At 36.1% G+C, this 12,118-nt stretch overlaps 1 protein-coding gene across 1 annotated transcript in view; it reads right to left on the bottom strand.

The window, feature by feature from the left end:
• LOC126763892 (uncharacterized) overlaps positions 1-12,118 on the bottom strand; it is a 53,426-nt gene that overhangs the window by 479 nt on the left and 40,829 nt on the right. The window lies entirely within an intron of this gene.

Genomic DNA, 12,118 nt, shown 5'->3' with positions numbered 1-12,118 from the left:
CCAATAAAACAAATAAATTGTGCTTAAGTCTGCTTAAGGACACAATTTGGAAATTGGGTATTATTTTTTAACAAATATGATTTGCACTTTATATTATTATATAGAAAAAATATGGGTCGCACTTACAGTATTTTCCGCTTTTTGTTAATTTCGGTTCGTTTTTGTTTTTAATTACTTGTTGGGTGTTTGTTGCGTCAGCGTATAGGGTTTTTGTTTGTTGGGTGCACTCTTTTAAAACCTTCAGGTTGGGTTGTGGAATTCCAACGATGATGTTGTTGTTAATTCCCACGAAGACTTTTTCTTTTAATTATCCGGCTCGAAGGACCAAAATGTCGGGGTATATCGACGTATGGGGCCGATTGCGTTTAATTAAAAGATAATTATTTTGAGTTCAAACGTTATAAAATTTTGGTTTAATATTCAATATATTTTTGGGTATATACAAGTGAACGATTGGGTGTGTGTGTTTCCAATATTAATTAATTATGCTTACTTTTCTATTAACTATTGTTAATTTTCAATATTAATATACATACATACGTATTGTTGTAATTCAATTATATTTAACTCCTTTGTTGCGTGTTGGGTTTATTCCCTCGTGGTGGGTGTTCGAAGATTAAATGTGGTGGTGGTTTAAACTCAGGAGCTATCCGTGTTGTTTGTGTGGTAATTATAAATTGTACTTGACGTGTACCTTATACGAAAATTGTTCACTTTGTTGTTAAACCTTTTTTTTTTTTTGTTTTTTTAGTTTTAATCCAAACAAATACTCCTCTGCATTACTCCCACAAATTACATAAAGTAATAGAGGCGTAATGCAGAGGAATATCAACCGCCCCAACTTCACTCAACAGAACAGAAGGAGAAACAAAAGAAAATAACTTTCCCGCGCTTTTTGCCTTAAGGCTTTTTATTATCCCGCCAACACAGCGAACCACAAGCGAACATGAAGTGAGACGTCTCTACATACACAAGTGAACAAACAAAAGCAACAGTGCGCAAACATTCCACAAAACATTTTTAGATCTTTTTTAAATTATAACAAGTGAACACGATTTAACAACAAAGTGAACAATTTTCGGATAAGGTACACGTCAAGTACAATTTCTAATTACCACACAAACAACACGGATAGTTCCTGAGTTTAAACCACCACCACATTTAATCTTCAAACACCCACCACGAGGGAATAAACCCAACACGCAACAAAGGAGTTAAATATAATTGAATTACAACAATACGTATGTATGTATATTAATATTGAAAATTAACAATAGTTAATAGAAAAGTAAGCATAATTAATTAATATTGGAAACACACACACACCCAATCATTCACTTGTATATACCCAAAAATATATTGAATATTAAACCAAAATTTTATAACGTTTGAACTCAAAATAATTATCTTTTAATTAAACGCAATCGGCCCCATACGTCGATATACCCCGACAGTATATCTTATGTTATTCGCTCAATTAATTTTGCAGAGATGTTACATATTTATCGATAAATACAGAATATTGGCAACGAAAAATTTAAAATATTTTATTTGCTATATGGGAGATATTCGTAGTATTAAACTGATTTTTATCAAATTTTGGCAATACCAGGTATTAATATTAAAATATGCTCTATGATGTTCATTCAAGGACCTCTTATAAAATCTCCAGTATATTTCATGAATATCAGTTATATGGTTAGAATTTGGTTGAAATTGGTCAAATTTATTTTCTTATTTAGTTAAGTCTATGAACATTAATTCCTACAGACTAATGGAAAATTAGGATGCAAATCAGAATTCCAAAACAATTAAACTACTACTCTAGGATACCCTAGAGTGAGAAAAATCTAGAAGAACTTTCTCGGAAATCGAGTTAAACTCTCGCATAGCACGCTTAAGAGGAGCATGTACAGCAAAATTAGTACTTTCCTTTTTATAATAAAATGGGGAAATAGATCTGAGACAACGCTGAGGAGTATTGAATTTTCCCTAATAAATAGGGACAGTCAATATCTCCATTAATTACATTGAAAACAAATGAAAGGCAGAGAACGGACTGTCGATTTTCCAGTAATTTAAGATGTAAGAGCAATAAATGAGATGTATACGAAGGTATTGGGTCAACAAACTTTAAGGAGCGGAGAGCAAATTTAAGACAAATCTTTTGAACACGCTCGATCTTATTGATTGACGATATGCAATATGGTCTCTAAATGAACACTGCGTACTCCAAGACGGACGGATTTCGACGGACAAAGCCGAGCACAGAGAATGATTTAGAAGTGATGTAGTTGATGCGATTACTGAAGGAAAATCTGTTGTCAAAGATTACCCCAGGAACTTTGATTTCAGTAACACATTTTAGGAAGCAATTAGAAATATTGTAACGTGAAGATAAGATGTTACGTCCCCTACCATAAGAGATCTGAGAGCATTTATCTAGATTCAGAAAAAGCTTCGATTTCAGGCACCAAGCATAAAAAGTATCAACATCACATTGAAGTTTGAATATATCTTGTGAGTTTTTGATTATTGCAAAAATTTTTAAGTTATCTGCGTATAACAGATAGTTAGCGAAAGAGAAGCAACAGGAAATGTCATTGATAAACAGCACAAAGAGAATTGGACCCAAGACGCTTCCTTGTGGCACTCGCGAAGACGCAATGAATGAATCAGATGACACTCCATCGACACTGTCAACGCATCGTATATTGTGCAAATATGATTTAATCCACTGCAAGAAGACCGAGTGAAATTCTAAAGATGATGATTTTTTAATTAGAATATTGTGTGAAACTTTATCAAAGGCGTTGGAGAAATCTGTGTAGACACAATCCACCTGAAATCCAGCGGAGAATGCAGACATACAATAATCGCTAAAAACCGCTAAGTTTGACACAGTGGCGTGGCCTGAGACAAACCCATGCTGATTGACATTAATTATAGATTTTACTGCAAAAAATAATTTATTTTTAACAGAACACTCAAAAATTTTCGAAATAGTAGAAATTTTAGAAATAGGCCTGTAATTGGAGACTTCATCTTTTCTACCACCTTTGAGAATAGGGGTAATGAATGTAAATTTCCAGTCAGAAATAAAATTCCCAGAGGAGAGAGACTTATTGAAGATAAGCATGAGAGGATATACCAAGGCAGTACAATTTTTTATAAGTACAGGCGGAAGCCCATCCAAATCCAATTTGGAAGAAGACTTAATATCACAAATAGCCTCGGCAATATCATCCTGTTAAAGACACAGTGTGCCGAAATTTATGGATGGGAGATTATTAGCCGAAAAAGTGGAACTACATAGTACCAGGCTCATTGTGAACATAATTCGATTTGAAAAATTCAGCAAACAAGTTGGAGATTTCGCCAGGAGTGCATGCTGACTTATCACCCCAGCGTAAAGCAGAGGGAATGGCCGAACACGCTCTTCTAGATTTTTCAAAGTTCCAAAAGAGCTTAGGGTTTGACTTAACTGTAGACTACGTACTATTAATAAACCTTTTATAGAGATACCTAAGTATCCAATTCATTAAACAGTTTTGTGTAGTGCTGATATTGAACAAAGGAAACATGAGATTTAGTTGAAGAGAATTTTCTGTAGTATTTATTTCTAAGATTTTTTAAACGTTTGAGGTCCTTAGTGTACCAAGGCAACTTATATGGTTGTATATGTTTGAGCGGGATATTATAATGACAAAATTCCTGAATTGATTTCTTAAAAATGGAGAAACTATTAGCTGTATCTAGTCCCGAAAGTAAATCATCCCATTTAATCTCAGAGAGCAGATTGTTGAGTCGTTCAAAATCACAATATGCAAAATTAAAACCAAGCCCATCAATAGGTTTAACAGGAGCGAAAAGATAAGTATCCACCTTAAACGCTAGCGGAGAATGATGAATGGTGGCTGGTGTAATTGAAGATAAGTCTAAGACTAAGTCAAGAAAACCATCGAGACTATTTGAATATGAGTTGATTTGAATCAGATTGTGACTAAGCAAGCTATCAATGAGAAATAAATCCTGAGAAGACGAAAAATTGAAAGGAATAAGAGCAGGACTATAAGAACAACCAGACCAGACGATATTGCTTAAACTAAAGTCACCCAGAACACAAATATTATTCTCTTTCACCTTACTTAATACCAGCGAGGAAATATTATTTGCGTGCAACTTATACAACTCTAGAGGACTATTAGGAGGGATGTATGAGACTGCAATGAACAGAGCGTCATTGACACAAATACATAGTGGTCCAGAATATAATCATCATTATCAAGCATAATTAAACGAGGACGATATTTGCGATGAACTGCTAGGAGAACACCACCCCCTCTTAAACAGCCAGTTTTTTCATGATCTCTGTCCTTACGGAAAACATAATAGAGATTTGAGTCAAAATATTCACTATCACAGAAACTAGAATTGAGCCAAGTCTCAACAATAACAATAATATCGAAATCCAAATGTGAAGAAAAGTTGCGAATAATATTTGATTTACACCTAGTACCGGATAGACTTTGGTAGTACACCTTAAGACAGGAGCCATTTGAGGAAGGAGCAGAAGACGCATGAATAAAATCGTGACTAACAGGCGCATCAACTAATCTGCAGCGCTGGTTTCGCCTCTCTTTGGAAAAAACTTAAAGGGACGCAACTTAATGCCAGAAGGCCACACTGAAGAGGAGAAAACGGCATTAAAAAAAGATGGGAACACACCTAACTTAAAGTGTATCCTCTTAAGATTATTAATATCAGTATCTTTCTTAATTAATTTATAACATAAAAGATGCTCTTATCAACATTAGCATGTTTAACGACAAAAGATATAATATCTTCTTCAGTGACTGAGTTCCTAAAGGCAGACAAGTGAATCCATTTCTTGGGTATGACGACATCGAGATCACAATTGGCATTAACACTAACAATAGTTGAAGCAGCTGAGGATTTTTTGTTCCTAGTACTCACTTTTAACTTTAAAGTTCCATTAGCAGTAATATAAGTATAAGAGTTTAGATTAACAAAATCATCAACGGCAACTGATTGAGCAGCATTGACAGCGACGGAGGGACGATCTGGTTTAGCAGCAACTGGTGGATTGTTTTTGGCTTTCGAATGAGTGTTGATATTCCTAGCAATAGCGTCAGCATATGTATGTATTGGCATAATTAACAGCATTGGTAACAGCATTGGTAGCAACAGGAGGTCTAGCCACAGGAGCACAGTAATCCACGCTGACAATACCAGAAGAAATTGAAACAGCAACGTTGGACGGGGCTGTATTTGTACCATTGTCAGCAGCCGTAGAGAGAGTGGAGGAAGCAGCAGACGAAGCGGCAGAGATTGCTTTCGGTGTAGTGGGAGCGAGATAATCCATACTCACATTATCAGTAGGAGCAGAAACAACAACGTTACATGACGGAGCATTTGTACCCACAATAATCGTGGAAGTGAGAATAGAGTAGCTGAAGCTGCAGAGAATGCTTTCGGTATAGCGGGAGCGACATAATTCGCACTCACATTATCAGCAGAAACAGCAGCGTTAGACGGAGAAGCGATTGTAGAAGCATTTGTACCAACAGCAGTCGGAGCAGTGAGGGTGGGGTAGGCAGCAGAGAGAGCATTCGAAGCTTGTACAGAGAACTTGCCGTTATCGGGCAATTTATTTTACACAATGCAGATCTCTGATTTAAGTTCGTTAAGCTTAACGAATAATGAATTTCGATCATCACAGAGTTGTTGTATTAAGGTGAGCGCCTTCGATTGTTCGACGATTCGATTGTGACGACAAAAGGAAGAATTGATTACACTTAAGGCAGCTGATCTTGGGCTGAGCACGATCAACTCTATGGCCCCAAACACACGGCATTAATATATGTAGATTAAATAATAGAACGCGGAGCAGAGAAAAAATACGTCCGTTCAAAGTGACGACCGATTACGAATTAGGACCGGAGATATGTGATTCCACATAAAGGTGGGCGATTCTACGCCAATTGTCTAAACGACCACCGTTGGCTATAAATTCCTTTTTTACCATGTATGAAATCTAATGCTTTTGGCAAGTCTATTTAGTGAGTTATAGCACTTTAAGTAGCTTTAACATGTCCGGTATTCTGTGAGAGTACTGAGTTATCACCCGATTTTACCAATTTTCATTGGAAAAAGAGGTAGTAACAAAAAAATGTGCCCTGAGCAAATTCGGTCACTTAAGCTCTTTATTTTGTACACGAACGATTTTATATATCCCCTAAAACAAAGCGAGATAGATATAGGGTTATGTATACTTAAATAAATGATCAAGATAACGAGACGAATTGAAGTCCGGGTGACTATCTGTCGGTGGATGTTGTAACTTGAGACAAAAATTACGAGTTCGTAGATTGCAGTAGTAACGGGTACCAGTGAGCAGCAAACTAACAAAAAAAAATAAGTTTAAGGCACATATTTCCTAAACCACTTAAGCTACAACAACCAAATTCGCCTATCGAAAATACCATAAGAAGTCCTACCAAAAGTGTGAAAATAGGCGAAATCAGATGATCGCTCACTCCCCATATATCGGTAATGTTAAATACTACTAAAAGTGTGAAAAGTCAAAAACTATTACGCCGGATACATTAAATTATACCACGAGATGTTATGACAGCACTTTAATGAAGCCTTGGTCAAAATTGGACAATAAGCACGGCACTGCCCACATTGAGGAAAAAACATGTGAAAATTAGTGAAATCGGACTAACCCCAAGCCTGCTTACCATAAAAACTCCACTTGATTCTTTCACTAATCTGTGTAAAAGAGTATAAAATAAATTATTATAAAGGGATAAAACTTTGAACGAATAATGCCTTTGAAGTATGCCACCTTATGACTACGACCAAAAATTATCCAAATCCAACGAAGACTGTTCTAATCTCTAGGTACCGAATATACGGACCCCAGAGCCTATAGTTGACTTTTTACTGAAAATATCGATCAAAGTGATATATAATTAAAATTCTGAGAGAATTCTTTCCTGATAGTGGTATATCTGTGTGCTACAAATAGGTTGAATCGGGCTTATCACTTCTCTTATTTGTCCTATATATCCCTATATATCCCTATATCTATCTTGATTAGTTTTAAGTAAGTCGGACAACCGTTAAGTGAACAAAACTATTATACTCTATAGCAGCATGTTGCAAGACACCGGGACAATTTACCCCCCTAGGCAAATGCCAAATTCTGCACCCGTTCAAAGCCTATTTTGTCTTAAGGGGTCAGTAGGGTAATCTGGCCTTTTTTTGACATTTTTTTTCATAGATATTTTTATTCTACAAAAGAAATTTTTTCACATATCATGAGGTACATCGTGGAGTGTATAAACAAATTTTTCCGAATTTTTTGATGACATCTGTCTGAGAAATGGTTGGGTGAATGAGATGCGTTTTTTCACTGGCAATTTTAATATGGAGCCCACAAAGGGCCATTTTCGTCATATTTACTTTATTATTTCCGTAAGCTCAGGTTGCTAAAAAGTTACGTGATGTGTATGGTGACAAAGCCTTAAAATAAACACAGTGTCAAAGTTGGTTTGTCAAATTCCGTTCAGGTCGGCCAAGTGCAGTTGATGATGACGTCATCAAGGCTTTAATCGAATCGGATCGTCATGTAACTGAGCGTGAGATTGGAGAGAAGTTAAATATACCACAATCAACATGATCATATACGACGTCTTGGGATGGTAAAAAAACTAAAACTTAAAAAAATGTTTGAAAAAATCACCGGTTTCTTTTCGGTCAACCTGATATAACACATTGACCGGCAAATTTTTGCGTCTCTGGCTCATTTAGTTATTAATCTAACGGGCTTTTAGTAGTTTTGAATAATACCGTTATATGTGGAGTGAACGGGGTTTTCATCCAATTTCACACTGTCAGTAGAGTTCTTGGTTGTTGTAGCTTAATTGGTTTAGGAGATAACCGTAGTTTCCTCCCGTGGATCCCCCCCTGGGCATGGCAGTGGTCCGATTACGCCCATCTAGAAACTCGAAATATATTTTGTACTAAGGAACCCACATACCATCGATATGACCTCTACCAATTGGCTCCAAGAGTATAATTACAAACAAATACTACTTGTATATACATAGACTAGTACCACCGAAGAACTTATCGTCTGCAAAAAAATTTAACTCATCTCGTCATCGTGATCTATTTCATAGATATATCTTTAAATTTAACTTAAGTTTTAGGTTCTACAAAGAACTATTCGCTAAGCAAAATTTGTACTTTTTTTGACATCAAATAACAATACTCTCAATCCTTTTTTTACGCGATCTCTTTTTACGCTATTTCACTTTAACGCGGTTATTTTTGCATCGCAAATTCCTTTTTTTTACGCGAATTTCTCACTTTAACGCGATTGCTTTTTTTCGTTTTTTGCTTGGTCTAAAACTTGCAGCAGAATTGGTTATTATTTTGTAGCAAATGATACTGATGCCGAACGTGCACGAATTTTTCAAAAAGAATTGAGTCTCTGCATGTTGAGATATAAAGAACTACATCGGAATTTATTGGGTCCAAAAAAAAGCATTCAAACAAAATTAACTGAATTTATGGTGCAAAATCAGTCGGAGATGCTAAGTCAATCCGAACATCAATCCTAGTTCTTACTATTGATTCTGATACAAATTCTAGTGATATCAGTGCCGGCCATCAAAATAAGCGGCTAAGAATAATTTCCACTACGGATAATGGCAGTGATTAAACAGCATTCAACGGTTTCTTCAATAAATCTACCTATTTTCTATTTTCTTCTCCTTTATATATGGTTTTTGTTTTGTATTTTTTATTTTGTTATGAATAAATAAATCATAAGTCTGAAATTTGAAACTTATTGTATTGTTTTTGAATATTTTTTTGCGCGTATATTAACTAACCATTTTTACGCGATTTTTTTTTACGCGATTAGTGGCAGAACCAAAAATCGCGTAAAAAAAGGACTGAGTGTATGCTTATTGGAACAGCATTCTTATTACTTTATGTGCGTGTGTTCATTGTTCATGTTGGATTTGGTATATACTTATGTACATATGTATGTGTAAGAGTTTCAGCTCTTGATGATTTTCGTCGCCCACTGTTGGATTTTTTGTTGTTATTTTTTATATCACATAACACCGTAATGTAGTGCGGTCAAGCGAGCACAATTTCCGCTGCAACCTGCAAAACTTCAGTTAGCCCTTTTGAATGTACAGCTTTATTCAAGGCCTCATATCAGTGCAGTTTACTGCTTTGTTTTCCACTTGACTGACCAACTCCGCAGACCACATCCTTATGCCGTGGTGACATTTTATGCATATTTTCCACTGATTTACCTCCACTTTATTATCTTTCCAATGAGAGTCTCAAATAACATCTGAGACTTTGAACAGTTGTTTTTTTATTACTAAGACACAGTAAAATAATCATGTATTTAATCGCGTTCTGACAGATGTATTCTCAGACTATACATTAACAGATACAAAAAACTGCTTTTATATAGTATCAGTTTCTTCAGCATGTTAATTAAATATGTATGTACATGTAGTCCCCAACTTTTTTGGGTATATATGCATGTTTATATCATACCTGCTTCAGGGACTAGGAAAGCAATCAAAAACAAACAAAGTTACTTTTTGTTAAGCCTGGATCCCATTGTAGATGAGATTTAAATTTTAAAACCACTGTTTTAGCAATTATAGAATTATAGAACTATAGCATTAAAATGTTACGCGTTTGCTTACAAAACAAGGATATCACTTCTGTAAATAAATTTTGTATATATTACCATATGTAACATTAACTGCGAGAAAGCAGCATTTATAAATATGAGCAACTAAGGAGAGGCTAAGTTCGGGCCTAACCAAACACTTTATACCCTCGCAAACTGCAAAGTTCAGAGTTAGAGAAATACCTTCAGGTATTGCAAAATCATAATACGTAATGTTGCGTAAGAATTAAACATGCAATATACCAAAAAATTTATTAGTTGACAATCGAATTAAGTATCTTATTACTTTTAATGTATCGTAAGCCATGGGGTAACTTATTCTCGTTGCTACCTATTCCTATCCGACATATTATATAGTATTTTAAAATCAACCTGATTAACTCAAAAAAGATATACAGGGGTGTTGTGGAATCCAAGACAGAATTGCTTAGCTGTCAGAATTGCAAACCAATTCTGATTATCAATGGTGTCACAGAATCTGATTGGATTTTCGTCTTTTCGAACACACGCAAAACCAATATTCGAACCAGATGTTTACTAATGTGACAAAACTTGCAAATGAATACATTTGGAGGCAATCCTATTAAAGTTTTTAATGAGTTCCGAATTAAAGAAATATTTTAAGAGACAACATTTATAGATGGGAATTCGAAATATTGTCGAAGCTAGAAGGGAAATAGTGACCGAGCGATATATGAGCGCTTGGGCTTACGATTTTCTTAATTGGCGGGCAGGATTGAAAAAAACTAAACGTATGGAAATAGGGCAAAGTTTATTATCTTTGGCATTAAACTATCTTCTATTTAAACTAAAAAAAATTAAGAAAATTTAAGTTTGCACATATGTTTAAACAACATAAAGTAACATTTTTTTGGTCAAAAACCACTTTTTAAAAAATTTAGAATTTCATTTTTTGAAATTTTCCTAGTTTAACAAGAACATAATTTATTAACAAATATGAATCTCTTTAAATTTTTTTGTTTCCCACAGAAATTGCGACCTGCATAATAGTATATACTTAAACAAATTACCATTCCTTCATGCAATTGTACAAAATTATACTTTTAGTACTTAATGTAAAGCTTAGTTCTGGTCTTTGAAAGTTATTGATCATTTGATGGGCGTAGGAATTGTCCGGTACCAATATCTACAATACCAACCTGGATGCCTAGTTACAGACATATAAAGATTCATCTAAATATCAATACGAGTTTTTCTCTCGGAAACTCGCAACGTCAACTCATCAGTCGTTGTCATCGTCCAAGCCTCTGCACCATATAGCAAGACGGGAATTATGTGTGACTTATAGAGTTTGACTTTTGCTCGTCCAGACAAAAACGACGAACAGAAACCAACAGTGATATTTCGTCTTGCCCTCGTTCCCTGCCAGACCCATTTGCTTTGCTTCCTTCTCCAGTATGGAGAAAGCAGAACTAACGGCGAGGGTGTTGAGGCCGATGATATCAATATCATCGGCATACGCCACAAGCTGTACACTCTCATAAAAGGTTGTACCTGCTCGATTAAGTTCTGCAGCCCGCACTATTTTCTCCAGCAGCAGATTGAAGAAGTCGCACGATAGGGAGTCGCCTTGTCTGAAACCTCGTTTGGTATCGAACGGCTCGGAGAGATCCTTCCCGATCCCGACGGAGCTTTTAGAGATGCTCAACGTTAGTTTACACAGCCGCATTAGTTTTGCGGGGATACCAATTTCAGACATCGCGGCATAGAGGCAGCTCCTTCTCGTGCTGTCGAAAGCAGTTTTGAAATCGACGAAGAGGTGGTGTGTGTCGATTCTCCTTTCACGGGTCGTTTCCAAAATTTTGGCGGGAATTCAGCAGGCTGGAGAAGTGTTCCCTCCATAATTTAAGTATGCTCTGCTCATCGGTCACTAAATCACCTTTGGGGGTTCTCCAAGAGTATGATCCTGTCTTGAAACCTTCAGTTAGCCGCCGAATCCTTTCGTAGAGTTTTGGAGCATTACCCCTGTTGGCCAGCTTATCAAGCTTTTCATACTCACGCATTTCGGCTCTTTCTTTTTCTGTCTGCAAATGCGTCTCGCTTCCCTCTTCATCTCTCAGTATCTATCCCATCCCGCACGTGTTGAGGTCGATCGTAATATTGTGAGGTAGGCAGCCTGTTTTCTCTCCGTTGCAACACGGCACTCCTCGTCGTATCAGCTGTTCTTTTGCATTTTCCGAAAACCAATGGTTTCGGATGCAGCTGTACGGAAGGAGCTTGAAATGCCGTCCCACAGTTCGCTTATAGCGAGTTGTTGACGAGTATTCTCAGAGAGCAGGAGTGCAAGTCGAGTAGAGATTAAAAATAAAAAAATAACAAAATATGGAAAAACTTGTA

This window comes from Bactrocera neohumeralis, unplaced genomic scaffold (assembly GCF_024586455.1).
Source record: "Bactrocera neohumeralis isolate Rockhampton unplaced genomic scaffold, APGP_CSIRO_Bneo_wtdbg2-racon-allhic-juicebox.fasta_v2 cluster09, whole genome shotgun sequence".
Lineage (NCBI taxonomy): Eukaryota > Metazoa > Arthropoda > Insecta > Diptera > Tephritidae > Bactrocera > Bactrocera neohumeralis.
The sequence above is the reverse complement of the archived record's forward strand: the minus strand, read 5'-3'. Positions and strand labels throughout refer to the sequence as shown.